Genomic DNA, 18949 nt, shown 5'->3' with positions numbered 1-18949 from the left:
AGCCAGGCCGGCCAGCCCCTCACAGAGCTGCGCCGCGGGGAGGCGAGGGGAGCGCCGGCCCGCCGCTTCTCCCCCCTCGGCCGCCTGCGGGCTTGGGGTGCGGGCGGGGGTGGGGTCTTCCAGAGGCGGGGCTGCCCGGAGGAGGCTCCAGGAGGACACGAAGCCCCCACGTGGGGGCAGCATGCCTTGCACGGGCAGAGGACTGTGGGGGAGCCGCTGACCTTCTGTGCTAACCAGCCCTGGGTCTGCAGGGACCCGTGGCTCTGGCCCTGTTTTTCACATGTTTTCACTAGGGTGGGAGGGGGGGAGCTGTGTTCCTTAATTGCTGATTTGCAGGGAATCTGGGCACAACCTTAATAACATCGGGGCCAAAAATAACAGCGTTCCTGGGAACCAGAGGTGAGTCACCACCAATAGCGGCCAGGAGGGAAGGGGGGCTGAGGCCGCTCCCCACACCACAGCTGCCAGGACGTGGGGGCTGCCCAGAGAGCCCCGGCTGGGCTCACCCCGGGCCAAGCGGTTGCCGGCCTGCCTTGGGAAGGCTCCTTTGCCGGCATCTGTCCCTCACACAGCCGGATGAGGTGGCATCTGCCCAGATGAGAACACTGCGCCCCTGGAGTAGCAGTTGGTGGCTGGCAGAGGGGACGGGTGACCCAAAGGAGCTGAGCTGTAAGGCCGGCAGAACGGCAGGCTCCCTGGGGCCTGAAGTGGCCTCACCTAGATGGGCCTGCTCCGTCTGTGCCATGGATCCTCGTTTTCCTTTCTAGGGGCGCATGGACCCCACTGAGGTAGTCCAGCCTGAGAAGAGTCCCTCCGGCCTTGTCACATGCCTCTCAGCCTGCCGCTAGACTGAGACTGGTCCAGGTCCCCTGACAGGCAGCCATCTGGCTTCGGAGCTTCTCTGCAGATCCAAACAGGTCCTGCTGTGAGGGCACAGCTGTTGTGGAAAACGCCTCGGAGGGCGCTCTGGGAGCCTCTGTTTGCCACACCAGCTAGAAAGCCCTCCAGTGGAGGCCAAGGCCATCTCCAAGCAGACCAGCACCTGAGGTGGTGTGGGGAGGGCAAAAGCAGGTTCTGGGCTACATCTAGACTAAAAATAACCACCACAATCATTACAGCACAAGTCCTTACAGATGTCTGTTGAAGCATATAATTCCAAAGAATGGCTTGCTTTTTTTTTTTTTTAAGAGGCCCAGAAGGCTAAAAGATGTAAAAGCAGGTCCTGTTAGGCATGACTTCAAACAACTCTACCACAGGACAACAACTATTGGGCTAGGCTAGTCGGTGATGCAGAGTGCTGGCGTGCACCCCACCCGGCTGCAGGAATGGGTTGGGAGTCAATCGGAGAGGAATCGGTACATAGCAAGCGCTCAGTAAAGGTTTCTGGAATGGATCCATGGTTGTCACCAGCAGCATGATAAGAGCAAGAAGCCATTTCACCATCCAGGAAAGAGAAGAGACTAGTTTCCCATCTCTGAGGAGAAAATGTCAGCAAGTAAACACAGCGTGTAAGACGATTTAGAAAATGCCCTGTAAGTAGAAACTCATTGCAAATCTTCGGCAAGGGTACACGTCGGGCAGCCTTGATCCTTTGTGTGGGGTCCTTGTGTGGTGCTTTCTGCGGCAAGACAGTCCCTCACAGGTCCCTGAGCCCCAGGCTCCAGCAGCTGAGCGGCTCCGGGAATCAGGGCACCTCGAACTTAACCCCAGAATGGGGCCCCCCTTGGCAATGCAAGCCTCCTCTCCCATGGATACATCGAGGGGGGAAATGGCCAGGCACATGTGAGGCCAACCGAACAACCAGGCTAACGGGGATGGGACCGGCAAGCAAGCAGCTGGGTCTCAAATAACTGGACCCATGGTGCGCTTGAGACCCCGAATTCCTCCCTGGAGCAGGGTTCCCGGGACAGTCAGGTGTTGTGTGGTGTGGGTGCATTTGGTGATGTGGGTCGAAGTGATATCTATCACTCTCTTGTCAGCAGGCAGCTCTCCAGAGCTTTCATAAGCTCTCTGCCACAAAATACCTTTCTCCTTTCTTAATCTCTAAAAGGGAGACACAAAGCTGTCTCCGTGCGCAAAGTGCAGGCCCAGGCTATTTCGGGATTGTGAGGATGCCTTGAAAATTCAGCACCCCCTCCACCCCAGTCCTTCACAAGCCCCTCTGCTCTTTGTTTGGTTTATTTATTTACATGCAAGCTTATACCCAGTGCTTACTGTGTGGCAGGCGCTGTTCTAAGCACTTGACATTCACTCATATAATCCTGATAATTCCCCTGTGAGGGATTCACTATCATTAGGCCCAGCTTACAGATGAGGAAACTGAGGAATGAAGCGATCAAAAAATTACTTAAGAGCAGGCAGAGAGCCAGTTTCCAGCCCAGACAGTCTGGATCTAGGGTCTGGAGGCCAACTCGGTCATTTTGCTTTGGGATCGACCCTCTAATTTTGTTCACAGTTCGCCAATCCATTTTCCTTAATATTAATTATAAGTTAATTGATTTTCCTTTATATGAACTTATTCATTCCATGAATGATAAGCACAGAATTCAACAACTGTTGAATGTTTTCAAGTACTCTTGTTTCAGGTTCTATTTTTCAGAGATGATAAGTCAATAAAAGAAGTTTTTAATAGGTTTTTATTATAAAACTAATAAGACATCCTCATTGAAAAACATTTGAAATATGGAAGGTAGTGCATATAGTCTTTCATCTGATTCCTTCTACCTCATGTCCCCACCCTCCCTGGACAGATGTAAACACCATCCTGAACTTTGTGTCTGTCATTCCCTTGCTTCTCTTTATAGTTTTACCACTTCTGTAGGTATTGCTTAGTTTTGCATGTTTTTCTAACATTGCATAAGTGGAATTATGCTGTACAGATTCTTCTGCTTATTTGCATTTTTTATGCAACATGATGTTCCTGAGATTCAACCAGGAGTCATTTATTAATTTTCACTGCTGTACGGTATTCCATTGTATGCAAACAACACAAATTATTTATCCATTTTTACTGCTAATGGAATCTGAGCTGTCTTCAGCTTTTTGCTATTAAAACATTACCGCCATGAGCTTTCTTATAAGAGCTTCGTGCTGCACATTGCAAGATTTGTCTAGTGTGAACGCCAGCAGGAGCAGAATTACTTAACCGAGCTGTACATACGTCTTCAGCTTTACTGGATAACGCTGAGTTGTTTTTGAACCTGGCGGTTCAATCTGTACTCCCAATAGCAGGGTATGCAGTTGCTTCTCAAGCTTGTCACACTTTTAAACTTTTGTCAAATAGGCAGGTGTAAAATGGTAAGTCATTACCGTTTTAATTTGCATTTCCCTAATTACTAACAGGGTTGAGCATCTTTTCACATGTTTATAGGCCACTTATTTTTCATCTTCTGTGAAATTACTGTTAAGCCCTTTGCCCATTTTTCTGTTCTGTTGTTTGTCTTTCTCTTATTGAATTGTAGGAGTTCTTTATATAGTCTGGATAGGAATCATTTACCAATTACGCTCGTTGCAAATACCTTCTCCTAGTGTATGGTTCATCTTTTTCCTTTTTAAAATAGTATCTTTCGGGGCGCCTGGGCAGCTTAATTAGTTAAGCGTCCAACTCTTGGTTTTGGCTCAGGTCATGATCTTGGGGTGGTGGGATCGAACCCCACATTGGGCTCTGCTCAGCCCAGAGTTGGCTTGTCCCTTTCCCTTCCCCCATTTGTGTTCTCTCTCTCTCAAATAAATAAATAAATAAATAAATAAAATCTTTTAAAAAATAAATAAGATAGTATCGTTTGATGAACAGAAGTTGTCAATTTTAATGTAGTTAAATATATCAATCATTTCCTTTGTGATTGATGCTTTTTCTGTCATGTTTAAGAACTCCTTCCCTAACCTGAGCTCATAAGTACATTTTCCTGTATTATAAATACTTTATAGTTTTGATCATTATATTTAGATCTTTAAATCCACGGGCTTATTTTTATGCACAGTGTGAATGAAGAGTTCTATTTTTTTCTATATAGATCCTTGATTAACCTAGCACCATTTACTGAATAGCCCATCCTTTCTCCATTGAAGTGCAGGGCCATCCCCATCATATATGCTGGCTCCACGTACAGGAGTCCATTGGGAGCTCTCTCCTATTACCCACTGGCCTGTGCATCTATCTCACTGCCAATATCAAACTGTCTTTATTGCTATTGCTTTTTCATAAGCTTAATATTGTTTGTAATAAGTCTTAATACCTCCTTGCTTTAGTCCTCTTTTAAAGGACCTCTTTCACCTTAAACAACTAGAAAAAGAAGAGTATAATAAACCCAAGAAGAAGAAGATAATTAAAAGATCAGAAACCAATGAAATTGGAAACAGAAAACAATAAAGACAATCAGTAGGCTGGCTTAGACACAAAACTAGACAAAGGAGAACTGGGGTCTATTTATGCCTTGCATTGAAATATTTAGTTTTTGATTCGTACGTTAGAAAATCCATTTTTAGGAACTTAATATAATATTAGCCCTTGTACTGAATCATCATATCTAGTTATGTATTTATAAACTACTTAGTAGTTTATATTATAAGCTTGAGAGTGTTTCTTTTGTAGCCCATCAATTTCACACTTAAATAAAAAACATGTGTTTTGAACATGTAAAAAAAAAAGTATCAAAGCTTTTCTTGGCCCTTTGCTCTTCTGTGTACATTTAGGAAAATGCCACATACACACACAAAAAAAAACTCTACGGATTTTGATTGCAATTACATAGAATTCATTTATCAATGTTAAGAGAATTGACTTTATGATATTGAATATTTCAATTGCATATACATTGTACTGTGTTAACTGTATATACCTTTAGATCTTTAATGTTTTATAATCTTATAATTTTCTCCATAAAAGATCTTACCCATTTTTTTAGGTTTATTCTTTGGGACCTGGAATCTTAAAAACAAGATCTTTTATTTGATTTTATTTTTGTTTGGTTATTGCAGTGTATAGGAATATTATTAATTTTTATATCTTGAACTTGTAGCCACCAGTTGGGTTGAGCTCTTTTATTAGTCCTAATAGTTTGCGTCTATAATTCTCTTTGATTTCTCTCTACAGACAATTATTACTCACAATTGAGGATATTTTGATTTCTTTTGCAGTTTTTGTACCCCCTATTTTCTTGTCCTATTACATTGGGTAAGACATCCAGTACACTGTTGAATGGAAGCAGTGATATCAGCATATTTATCTAGTCACTGACTTAAATGGGGCTGCTTTTAAAGCTCGATCAATAAGTATGATGCTGTGTAAGTTTTTGTGGGTACCATTTATTAGTTAAGGAGGGTACCTTCTGGTCTCAGTTTATTAAAAGTTTTTCATCAGGAAAGAATGTTGAAATTAAAGTCTTTGTTTTCCTTTTCTGTGAAGGTGTTGCATTGCATTAATGGATTTTTCCAAGGCTAAACTATCCTTGCATTCCTGAGTTAGCCTCTTCTTGGCCATCCTGTAGTACTGTTGATGTAGCTCCACCGAATTAGAGTTGCAAGGTTTTACATAGGATTTTTGCATTCATAAATCATATTGGTTGTATTACTTTGGTACTGCTGCATGACACACTACTCCAAACTTTTAGGAATTTAAAATACATGCAGACTTCTTACTTCACAGCTTCTGAGCGTCAGCAACTCAGGACCAGCTTATCTGGGTGTTCTGGCTCAGAGTCTTTCATGAAGTTGCAGTCAAGATGTCAGCTAGGGTTGTGGTCATCCTCCCGCTTCACTGGGGCTGCAGATTCCACTTTCACAGTCCTCAAATGCCTATTGGTAGAAAGCTTCAATTCCTCATCTCATGGACGTATCCTTGTGTATCCTCATGACATGGCAGCTGGCTTCCCCCAGGGTCATCCAAGAGAACACAACAGAAGCCACAAGCCTTTCAATGACCTAGTCTGGACATCATGCATCGTCACTTCTACCATATTCTATGTGCTGGAAGCAAACCACTAAAATCCAGCCCACGCTTGAGGGTGAGGGCATTGTCAAAAGAAGTGTGTCGAAGAATCTGTAAACCTATTGTAAAACTATGATATTGGTTGATTATTTTATTTTCTTATCTTTTGGTTGTCTTATCATGCTATACTAAACTCATAAATGAGCTCGGGGTTACCTTTCCTTCCTTTTCTAGTGTCTGCAATGGTTTGTCTATGAGGGGTGTTCATTGTTGCCTGCAAAATCATCTAGTCCTCATGTTTTATCCAAAGAGACGGTGACTATAGGAGTGGGAGGCTACTGATTTGCTCTATTTAAAGCCATACGTGTATTCAGGCTACAAGTTTGTTAAGAGATCAAGATTTGGGGAACATATTCCAGATTCGGAAAACTTGGCTCTCATTCTCTTAAACCTTACACATCTTTATTCACTCAGCACTGGCCTAAAATGCTACAAAATTCTTACATTCAGGCAAAACGTAAAATAGAGAAGTGACCTCATTCTTTTAAGAAAGCATTTCATCATGAGAATTTGGAGAAATTAAAAGCTTAAAGAGGTTAAATCATAGGCACTTAGTTAAAAAAAATAATCCAATGGTAGACTCCCACTTATTCTGGTAAATTTAAGATAGTGGCTCATAAACTTTTTGGTCTTAGGACCCCTTTATCTGTTAAACATAATTGAGGACCCCATAGAGCTTTTTTGTAAATATTATATTTATCAATATTTACTGGGTTAGAACTTAAAACTGTGAATTTTAAAAACTAGTGTGTACTATTTCATTTGGACATAGCATAATAAGCCTGTTTTGCATTAACACAGATAAAATTTTCATGAAAAATAATTATATTTTCCAAAATAAAACAAAAATTTACCCAGCAGGGGATTGTTGCTTTACACTTTGCAAATCTGTTTATAATGTCTGGCTTAAGAAAAGACAGCTGAATTGTCATAGCTGTTTCTGCATTCAAGGGGTTGCAATATGTTGTTTTGGTGGAGGTACCCGACGACCTGGCCTCAGTTGGGGAAGGCGGGGTGTTTTCACATGTGTTCTATTAATGGAGTACGTTCTTGTTAGCACACCAGAACTCTGCAAGCAGTCCTCACTTAAAGGTTAGTTGCAGTGTGAATCTCGTCAAATGTCAATCAACTTTTCCTGTTCTTTACACTGTGAGAGAATGAGAGGGAAAGGCCAAATGACATTTAGTGTGGTGAGAACAGGCTTGGCCTCAGAAGCTCCAGAAAGGGTTGGAGGGCTCCCTGAGTCCTTTGAAACTGCAGATTGAGGTAGTCAAATAGTCTCTGATGCTGAGACTCCCGGCACCAGAGGATGAGAGACTGGACAGGGACTCCTGGGTCCTCATTGTGAAAAGGAAGCTGCGGCCTGGGGCAGAATGTGATTTGTCCAGGGTTTTTGCAGAGCAGAGGCCCCCGTCCCCGGCTCTTTCCACTACTGGATGAAAAAAAAGGGGAGGAAGATCAACAGAAGAAAGAGGAAGAGCAGCAAGGCAAAGTTCTAAGGTAGCAGACCATGACCGACTCCACTTGTGACGGTTGCATGTGCTAATGAATCAACTGATGGACCTTTTAGGCTCTTCTTTGCCCAGAAGTCCCTTGTTTATGCCTGCGTTTTGCCATTCTCTTAGTTGGACAGTCCCACCATCAAGAGACATGAGAAAAAGGTCATCAAATTCAAATCAATAAAACTACTTCTTATCATTTTTTTTCTTTTTTTTAAGATTAATTTATTTATTTGAGAGAGAGAGCATGAGCAAGGGGGAGAGAGGAGGGAGAGGGAGAGAGAGAATCTCAAGCAGACTCCCAGCTGAGCGAGGAGCCCTACTCGGGGCTTGATCTCACGACCCTGAGATCATGAGGGAGAGGTACTTACCAAGGTCACAGAGCTAGAGAAGGAAGCCAGGTCTTACTCTGGAGCTGTTCCCTCGTAACCACAATAGCATATTGCCTCCAGAATGGCAGTGGGTCGCTGGTAGCTTCTCTGAATTTATGCTCCCCTGGAGTCCAGCGTGGAAAATCCAGTCATCATTGTCCCACCCCTTTTGACTGTCTCACCTTCTTTCACTGAACATCTAAGCCAACACTGGAAACTTGTATCCCAGAGCAGGGACATGGCTTCATCAGCTTGACAGGGACGGTGGTTAAGAGCCGGCTGGGTACTAGGACGGGTCGTGTGTGAGGGCGGGGGTGGTCATGAGGACAATGACAGCCATGGGCGGGGGAGTGCCAATAACATCTCTGATCATCTCTAAGAGATTCTGAGGTAAGAGGTGGAAATCTAAGGACATTAACTTCCTCTTATTTTTAAATTTGAGGTTAAAATACTGGTCTTCCAGGGGCCCTCGCTGAGGAAAGTCAGATTTATGTCATTGAATTCTCTTCCCTACATGTGTCTACAAGGGGGAGAAGAAAGGGGAGCACTGGAGAAAGTGGGGTGGGGGAAGAAGGAGAAGGGGGGAAAGGAGGAGGAAGGGGGAAAGGACTGCTTTTCTGGAGGAAGAGCCTGTTGGGCCTGTCCCCAGGTCCGCAGCTATCTGCTCGGACGCTAGACCCACAGAGGCGCTTCTGCTGGAGAGGCTCAGGGAGCACAGCACATCGTGGCTATCTGCTGCACCAACTCGGACATCTCTGCTGCCCACCCACCCTGCAACTTCCAGTCCCACCCAACTCCCATGGGGTAGTTCATCTCTGAACAACTCCTGAAAGCCCCTTGTCATGGTAAAAGCCCTGGACTAGGAGTCAGACGGTCTCAGTTTGAATTGAGTCTTTGTTACTTTAGGCTCTAGAACCTGGGACCTGCTACTTACCCTTTCTGGACCTCAGTTCTCCTCATCTGTAAAATGGGTACAAAAATACCTTCTCTTCTTGCTTCACAGGATATTTATGAGGATGTCAACAAGTGCTCCATCCAAAAGCACTTTATTATTATCAACTGAAATAATAATCATTCTTCTAGATAATATATGCCAAGAACGATAAATGACCTATTTTATGCATTTCCCTGTGCCTGACAATTCAACAAGCTGGGGGCTTTTTCAGCAGTATCCAAAATGCCAGTAGCCTCTGGTGCCCACTCACCTCCTTGGGCATCCATAGATTTCTCCAAGTTGAATTCCCCATCCTATCCAATTGGGAGGAACACACTTATTTCTTTAAATACACAGGCAATGGGAATTTGTCATAAGATGAAAGTTTTTTAAATAATCAGATAGTTTGGGGAAATGATAAAATAGCTCATCATCTCACTGTCTGAATATAACCGCTATTGTGACTGGAAGACTATATAGAAACAGGGTCATGAACCCAGGCTTTGGAGTCAGAGAGACCCGGGTTCTGCCACTTAGCAGCTGCAAGACCTTGGGACACCTTACTAACGGCTCTCAGTCCCTGAATTACCTCTGCCCTGAGATAAAAATAGGGATGCCCCTTCCGGTGGGGGGGCGCTGCTGAGAGGAGTAAGTGGGGGTAACACGTGTGTAGAGCCCCACCCCACAGCCAGGTCTCAGGAAATGCTAGCTGCTGTTATTAGTCTAGTGACTATCCCCACAGACTTTAAAAAATGCATACATAGTACACGTAAACATACATATGGTTTCAAAAATAGGAGTCATGATGTTTTATAACCTGCATTTGTTAACATATCAAAAATGTTTTTTCACATGAGGAAAATGCACATCTTTTCTGTGTCATCTTTTTTTTTAAGATTTTACTTATTTGAGAGAGAGCATGAGAGAGAGAGAGAGCATGAGCAGGGGGGGAAAGACAGAGGGAGAGAGAGAAGCAGAAACCCCACTGAGCAGGGAGCCCGATGTGGGGCTCAATCCCAGGACCCCAGGATCATGACCTGAGCCGAAGGCAGACACTTAACTAACTGAGCCACCCAGGTGCCCATCTGTGTCGTCTTTTAACGCCTGCAGGGTAAGGCGTCCTCAGGATGTTTGTGACCTCATTTAACCCGCCCCCTATTGCTAAATAGATTCTTCCCCCATTTTTTTTTCTTTGCCAACTTAAACAATGTTACAATTAGTATCTCTGTGCTCTTACATGTGATAATTTCTTTAGGATCTTTCCCAGATATTTTTCTAGACTGGCTAGAGTCAAAGGTTGTGAATATTTTTGAGGCTTTGAAGGGCTGTGTTAATTTTCCCCCAGAAAAATGTAACTGTTTTCTGCCCTGGCTAGACATGCGTGTTTGTTTGTTTGAACTCTTTGAAAAATGGACTTCTTACTGTAGGATTATCATCCCACAATACTGACCCCGCTGCAGGCCTGTCTTCGTCTTGCTTGGGGCCCTGACATGGACAGCGAGGCCCATGCGATCATACCAATGTGGCTCCACCCGGGGCCTGCACTTGCCTGGTGACACGCTTTCAAGAACTGTCCTTGGCTGCGGAGTTGTTCTTAATCCCCACTGTGATCTCATTCCTTACAGTTTATACTGTATCTTCTTTGTGCATCTTGCCAGTTAAAGACCACCTGGTTTGGCCATTACATATGCTGCCTTAGCAGAGATTTATTTACCTAAGTATCCCAACCCTTCGAGGATCCATAAAACAAATACTGCATTTACACCAAATACGCACCTCTGTAAAAAAAACCTCTAAACCAGCGGGAGGTTTCCATCTTATAATAATCATGGTAATAATGTACATTGTAGAGCAATTCGCAGTTTGCAAGCATAATGATATACACTATGATGTGTAATACTCAAAACAATCCCGGGATTTTTATTATCATTAAAAGTTATTATTATTTCTGTTTTACAAAGGGAGAAACTGCAACTCAGAACATCATACTGAGTTGCCCATGGTCCTACAGCTAATTAGTGACTGAGGCTGGAATCTGTTCTTCTGACTAAATCCTAGTCTCTCACACCACACTGCTTCTCCTACTTTGTGAACATAAATTAATCATGTTGTTGAGGGTTAATTGATCACTGATATTCTCCTACAGGGTATCCAATGGATGGGGGGGTTGAGGGGTGGTTAGAGGTGAGGAGGAAGGAAAAGAGAGAGACAGAGAGAGAGAGCAGGGGAGAGAGAATTTCACTTTGGGTTTCCTAAAATTCTAGCTTTACCTCTGATCAAATGATAATAACGTTTAAAGTTGAATATTCCGGGGGCGCCTGGGTGGCTCAGTTGGTTAAGCATCCAGCAGACTCTTGATTTCCGCTCAGGTCATGATCTCAGGGTCCTGCAATCCAGCCCCTAGCCGTGAGTCCCCAGTCCCACTCTGCACTGGGTGTGGGTTCTGCTGGAGATTCTCCCTCTCCCTCTATGCTCTCTCTCTCTCTCTCTCAAATAAATAAATAAATCTTAAAAAAAAAAAAAAAAGGCAGAATATTCTGTCTCAGGATCATTCTGCCACCCGGAGGGCAGTTAGACTCCTAAAATCTTCCGTTTATGCTTTCAGATGTGGCACAGATAGTCGGATTATTTATAGTCTGGCATTTCCTAAACTAGGCAGTGTTTGGGGAGGAAGTCAGCCATCCTGACAAATGCTGAATGTTCACAATTCAGCTGAATAATCAGAGAATCTAAAGTTTCATGGTAGAAGGTATAAAGGTGGAAAGCTCTTTTTTATTCTCCTCGGAAAGGTAGATCCCCGGCCTAGCAGCTCAGACTTGCTCCTCCCTTCCCTCGGGGCAGGGATCCGGCCTGCCTGGAAAGGAGCTGGGCTCCCACAGGGAAGCCATCTGCAGCTCCAGAGGCTGCCCCGAAGCCAGATCAGTGTCTCTTTTAATGGCCCGCACACCCACCGTCTACAGGCCAGGGACTGCGAGTCCTTCATTTCACACAGGCTCATGGAACTCAAAGTGCAAACAGACCTTAAAGGTCATCTAGTGCCCGAATCCTTCTTCTGATCTCCCCAGCAGGGAGTGGGGCTGCCTCCCCTTGACCTTCCAGAACCACGTGCCCCCAGAGGCTCAGAAGGTCCCTCCTCGCACACAGGGGCTCCCCGGCTTCGGTCCGGGTTCTGCCCACCACCCCCTTCCTCTCAGGTTTAATCCCCACATCGCTCAGACTACCTCCCTTCTGGGCCCAAGCCCAGGTGGGAATAACCACGGTGTCCACCTCATGGGGCTTCTGTAAGGACCAAACGAGATCACGCATGGCCAGCGCTCCCCAGGGTGCCTGTGCGTAGTAGGTCCTCAGTAAATACAGCTGTTATTATGCGACTTCATTTTCTCCAAGCCAACTTTCAGTCTGTCCACACTTCTCAGGGTCTTTCACCTGGACATCCTGACCAAACACTCAAGAGAGCAGTTGTGATCTCTGTCCGTCCGAATACATGTAATGCTCCACCTCCCCCAGAGGTCAGTGAACATGCTGGCTAGGTCTGCAAACAGGAAACTGGCAGGTTAAATGGTCCGGCTGAGGACCATTTGTCTCTCTGGGCTGATCTTGCTCCATTAAGTAGCCCACTTGGGTAGACTTGTTCAACTAGTTAAGTTGTTCGTTTTTATCATCCAACCCAAATGTCTTCAACGACATTAGCAGAGACTCTGCCAATATGAAACATATCCAAAATAGAAAATCAAAATTTTATATTAAAAAATAAATATATGGAGAGCTCTAATGTTTTCTTTCCTTGCTGAAATGGCTGGTCTTGCTGCTAGGAGTCACAGTCCCTATAGTATTCTCCTTTTGCTGAATGCCGGGCACATTTGTTGGTAATATAATCACTTTGTTTATGATATAACCACCATGTGGCATTTAAGAAATACTTCATTTTATTGTTGTTACGTGTGTACATGTTTGTCTATTAAAAGGAGAGCTCTTTGGGGACAGAGATTGCAGTATATCCATCACTAGATGTCATCCAAGCACAGGGCTTTAAACATAATAGATGCTCAGTGATTACCTGTCAAGTGGACCATGAATGTATGCATGCATGAAAAAAATGAGTGAATGAATGATTTCTCCCAATAAATTATTGTTGAGTATTATAAAGTAAATGAGTTTATTTAGGCAGGACTCATTCCTGGTGAACCCACACTAGCTGCCAGAGACCATGATTTTCCCCTAACTGGTCATATACCATCTGTTTAATAATCCATTCTAAATTTTTTTTTCAGGGATTTGGCATTGTGAAATCTGCTTTCTTGAGAAGCGAGACATCTACCTTCTTCCAGTCTCCTCTGCGGTTCTTCAGGACTTCACCAATATTCCCAAGAGTGTCTCTGTGGCCACATGCCCATTTACTGGGCACCGGGAAGGACCTGCTCCAGACAAGGAGAGCCGAGCCCATGCAACACTTGTGTACTAACATAACGGCTGGTCCGAAACAAGGCGGATCAGTTCAGTTGAACAGACTCTGCAAAGTCTCCAAACTTTTTAAATCATACACTCTCATCAATAAAAATATTTTTGAGCATAAACCTTCAACATATGGATATTTATTTATCTAGAAATCATATACAAGTAATACTGCAGCAACATATTATATACATTGTAAAACATACAATGAAATAGAAAATTTTAAAAAGATGAGATATTGTCTTGCCACATCTTCTTGCACAGTGCTGGGGTACCATGGACCCCACTTTGGAGACCACAGGACCAGAGCTTACCATCAGGGTAATGAACCAGTTCCCCTGTAGGGCACTGCACCCACCACGGGCTCGTATCCTTAGCTCTCCAAGCACCTCCCAAATGCGTGCCACTGGTCACACATTGACTGGGAGCACAGAGCAAGAGCATGGGCAGGACAGGGCCGTCTGGGTGTGAGCCCCTTCCTGCCACAGACTCCCATGGGCCCCTAATCCTGGGCAAGTTGCTGAGTACCACAGAGCCTCCATTGCTCATATCATAGAGGAAAGCTACTACCTACATTTTGGGGTTACGAGGATTATGAGGTGATATGTGGAATGAGTGGGATGTGGGCACAGAACTGGTGTCGAACCAACATCTATCTCCTCTCTTGTAGAGTGCATGCTCTTTTACTTAGAAGATAGTGACTACAAGAAATAAAGTCACTTGCAACTCATCAAGAGCCTCCATATTGATGCATGGAAGTATTTCTCTTCTAGCCGGTAGCTGAAGATATAATTACTTAGAAACGCTGGAAGGGACAATCTAGGGAGAGAGGATGGTTGGTGGAGATAAGAAAGGGAGTGGGTGTTAATGAGCAACACGAGAAAAAAGGCGCTCAACTTAGGGAGGAAACAGACATATTAACTCAACTTTTCCGCCCTCCACTTTTTCCTCCGGCAAAGCGATCTTTACATTAGAGATATTTTTTAAGTGTAGTTTTATTTAGATTTAAAATGTATCATGCAATATTTAAGACATACAGAAAAGGACAAAGAAAAATGCAATGCACAGCTGTGTATCTAACACTCAGCTCAAGAAATAAAACATTGAAAACAGTTAAATCCACCCTCTACACCTCCTTCCCAACCCAATTATATTATTTTGATATTTATCACTCCACACACTTCTATATACCTTTATAACACACGTATGTATCCCTAAGCAGAATAGAGTATCGTTTTGAGTATTTTTAAACTTAAAAACTATGTCTTGGGGCACCTGGGTGGCTCAGTTGGTTAAGCATGTCTGCCTTCAGCTCAGGTCATGATCTCAGGGTCCTGGGGTTGAGCCCCACTTCAGGCTGTCTGCTCAGCTGGGGAGTCTGTTTCGCCCTCTCCCTCTGCCCTCCCCCACTCCCATCACCCCCCCTCCCGCTCATGCTCTCTCTCTCTCTCAAATAAATAAATGAAATCTTAAAAAAAAATCACACTATGTCTTATTATAACATTATTAGTATCGCTTTGGTTCATTAACTCAGCCATGCAACACATATTTACGAGTGCTTACTATACTCTCTGTGTAATGATTAATTGTAATATAAAAGAAAATCCCTTCTCTTCCTGGTCCTAAAAGATGTCAGCACAAACTACATGAAAAACGACTCCTTCGCAAAATCATTTTCAGGCTTGCAAATTCTTACTGCTTTCATTTCACTATTTCCACAGAAAACTCAGCGATCTGTTAGCAGGCAGAGCGATGATGGATACTGTGATTCTAGAAGTGGGGTGTAAAGACATGTCAGGAAGGCCTGAGTCCTCCCTCAGAGAAAGTGGGAGGAATGTCTTGGAGAGGCGGGAAGTTCAACACCACCTTCACAGGTCTTATTTTCTAGACAACAGCGTTCAGCATAGAGCTCTTGAATCCCATCCAAGGGAGTTTAGTTATCGAGGCATCTGTGTAGGAGTTTATGCTAAAGAGACTGCTAGCCTTCCCGGTTCTATCCACACACAGCTGCTAGGTGTGGAAGGCTGGCTCCAGACCGTTCCATCTGGCTCTAGGGCCTGCGTTCCCCTCACAGGCTGTGTGTCTCCTCAAGGCTGAGGGCTTTGTGGGCCTCTCTTCTTGCCTCCCCCTGGTTACAGGGGGTGAAGCAAGAAAGTGAGGCCAATTTCACAAATTACCAGCAGAGTAACCCAATGTGACAGTTCAACCCTTCCAGTTTTCTGTCACACAGGCTTCTGGCTAAAAAGATTTCCCAGGTCATGGTCTTCTTGTCCTTTGGATTAGGTAAACAAAACTACTTCTACGAATATGAATCATCAATACTCTATTCATCTTTCACTGCAATTGTTGGTAAGTTGCAAAGCTCCTCCAGCCTCTGTTCCCTGCCCCCCCCCCCCCCGGTGTCTGGGTCACACTTTCACTTCGATCACATCATGCCAATGACGCACACTGATGGCACACCTACATTCTGGGCGGGAGAACTGCCCTTCAGCGCCTGCTGTACAGAAGTCACAGTGATTTTTGCCAGTGAAAATGCAGTTTCTTAGGTCTTTAGATGGATTCAGAGTCCGGTGAGCAGTGGTGTTAGTACTGATCCTGCCCTCAGCAAAATGTGGCCGAGGCCGAGACCGAGGCTCCTCTTTCCTGCCTGTAAGTAGCCATACAATGCTCAACAGGGCCCCCTCTTCACGCAGCCCCCCATGCTCAGGGTCCCCCGTGCAGCAGCTGCCTCTGAGAACCGGATCCTCCTGGCTGAGGTGAGCTTCAGAGAACACGCTGAGCACTGGAGAACAGCCCCCCCTTTACAGGTGGAGATTTCGGAGGGGGTCATGGGATCTCACTTCCGCCTCACTCCCGATCCTATCCACTAGTGAATATACACAGGAGATCACCAACTGATCCCCCAAAATCCCCCTCCAAAGAGGCCTGCCAACTTGGGAACTCTCACCACGTGCTGATGAAGAGCACCCAATCCTAGAGATAGGAAAGGTCATTTCAGGGCCTCTCAGGGCCCCCGAGATGTCCCCAGTTAGATTCTTCGACTTCCCTTTCCTGCCTGTGTGTTGCCCAGGACAGGTTTCTCGGATCCATCTCACTGTCTGTGACCCTGCGGGTGCCCAGGGCCTCATTCCCTGGGGTCTGCATCACTCACTCTTGTAAGAGCCTCGGAGCCTCCCCAGATCCCCCTGCTCACTTGTGCTGGACAGGACTCAACGGCAGAGCCCACCTCCTGCCGCCTGGAGTCGCCTTTCCAGGCCTCCAAGTGGGCCCAGTGCTGGTCTGTGAATCTCCCCAGGCACACCCTCCCCGGGGCCGCTGCGAACTCAGTGTTTCACCAGCACCCGGGCACATCCCTTTCTTAATAAGGAATGATGGCTTTGTTTTTTTGTCTGGTTATACTAATAAATCATTTCATTGTAAACAGAAGATACCAAGTGAAAAAAAGAAACTGAAAATTACCCATAAAGCCCTTTGCCATGTGATAAACATTATGTATATTTTAATACATTTGCTTAGAGTCCTTTTTCTTTGCATATGAATAAAACATATTTTTTCCAAATTGGATTTACACCATGTATAATAGTTTGTACCCCGTCATTTTTTCAAGCCTCGCTGTAACAATAAACACATCACTCTCATTCTTGTCTCTGTATCCCAGGCATGCTGTTCTTCTCAATTCCCTGTCCTGCAAAGCCTTGCCTAATAATCACAGTCTGTACTAATTTCGTTCCTGTCAATATGTTCAGCCTTTGTCGTACATTTTGCATAATTCAGTGCTTGATATATTGTCTTGTCCTTTCTAATAACTTGGAGAATTGGTCTTAGGTTCCTGCAATTAATGGAAGCCCCGAAAGGTCAGCAACCATACCTCACACAGTATTTGCTAATTTTCAGATCACTTCCTATTTTGCAGATTCTGTGACAACCCCCCCCCCCCACAACTTTTGGTGTTTCTGCGCAAAAGTGGAAATTCTCAGATAAAACCGCCAGAAGCCAGGAATGAAGACCAAACTCATGGTGAAAACACCTTTGTCAAGCTCACCCTGGAAAAGCATGAGGCTCACATCTTGTATTTTCATAACTCAACCCTGCCCTTGGCTGGTGTTGACATAGAATCGTTCCTTCAAGAGCATGGGTGAAAGACTAGAACCGTCCTGGACCCCGGCTGGAGTTGTACGGAGGCTGGGCCCTCCTGAAGCTGAATGATTGGAGCATCAAAGCAAAGATAGAGTAAGAGGCAAACTCTCCTCACCCTCCTCATAATTTAAAAATAAATAAAATTTAAAAGGTCTCTAGAAGAACATTTAGGTTAAAAAAGACTGCAAATTAATGACAGTTATGGTCTAACATGAAAATAGCATTTTTCTGACCCATTCTACAAAGGTAATTCCCTCTGCTCCCAAACATAAATACACACACACACACACACACACACACACACACTCACACATACACCCTGAGGGAGCAAGAAAGAGTAACCTCCTGTTATTAATAACAGAGTGAGAGCATTCACGAGTCCAATTTAGTCCAGGGGCCACAGAAACTAGTAAGGACACTTTATCTCTAGCTTGTTGGGGGCATTTTAATTCCAGCCCATCAGCATCCACTTGGGGTTACCAGTCCTCCATCACCTCACATCTAACGCTTCACTGCAGAGCAAAGGAGGAGGAGGGCACAGCAAGTCTGGGGGCTGCTCCCTCTTCCTTCCAAACCCCCCACCGTCCCTTCCTCTGCTCCCCAGCCCTGACCCTGCGCTTGCTTAGCTGTGTGACTTTGACAAATCACTTTACCTCTCTGGGCCACTTCTCCCCATTTGTACCTGCATTGTGGCCTCCTTCCAGCCCATGGCCCGACATTCTGTGAAATACCTTCTTCACCTGCACCATCTCCATATTCCAGATCTGAAAGTGCCGGTTTAGGGTGCGTGACGGGGGTAGGGGACAGCAGGTGCCACCGTTGTGGCCCTTAACCTCTATCTCCTGCCTGACTCCCCTTTCCTTGGGCAGGGGCCCAGGGGCAGCTCAGGCGTCACCTCCTCCCTGAAGCCTTTCTTTCCTTGTAATTCTCATCATTATCATCACCACCACCAGATGGAGTGAGTCTTCTCCTCCTCTGTGCTCCACGCACGTTTTGTTTCTTCCTCTGTGGTGAGTCTGATACAGAGGGCTCGCATGTCCTTGAACCAGTAGCACAGTCTTGCCCTTGGGCGCCACTGTTAATTGGATTATTCCTGCTCACACTGCAGCGACAGGGCCCGGGAGAGGGCACTGGCCACAAAAACAGGCATTGTTCCTCCTGCATGCTTCACAGTCCTTAGTCTTTGCTGGGGGAGTTACTTTTCACTTCCCTGAAGATGCTCCACAGAAGGTTTGAGAAGACGATGCATCCGAGCGTTAGTGGACAGGATAAAAGGGGTGAGGGGAGGAAAGGTGCTGGCAGGCTGCTAATCCCCTGGGGAGCCCCGAAGACAGAAGGGCAAGGATGGGTTCCAGCAGAAGCTCCTCCCGTTGGCTTCCCGCCAAGACCCAGGGGGACACTCCCTCCCTACTCCGGTCCAAGGGCAGAGCTCCCCACCCACCCCCATGCTCCCTGTCTTCCCCAGAATGCCCCCTGGCAACCGCTGGGCCATCTGGGTCCCAGCGGCCTCAAACCTGGGGTGCCTCACTGTTTAGAATAGAATAAATCCTATTCTGACCCAATGTTAGAA

General features: G+C 45.2%; 1 protein-coding gene across 11 annotated transcripts in view; it reads right to left on the bottom strand.

The window, feature by feature from the left end:
* The window catches only part of ANK1 (ankyrin 1), a 207505-nt gene that overhangs the window by 129045 nt on the left and 59511 nt on the right, over positions 1-18949 (bottom strand). The window lies entirely within an intron of this gene.

Source organism: Halichoerus grypus, chromosome 3 (assembly GCF_964656455.1).
Source record: "Halichoerus grypus chromosome 3, mHalGry1.hap1.1, whole genome shotgun sequence".
Taxonomy (NCBI): domain Eukaryota; kingdom Metazoa; phylum Chordata; class Mammalia; order Carnivora; family Phocidae; genus Halichoerus; species Halichoerus grypus.
The sequence above is the reverse complement of the archived record's forward strand: the minus strand, read 5'-3'. Positions and strand labels throughout refer to the sequence as shown.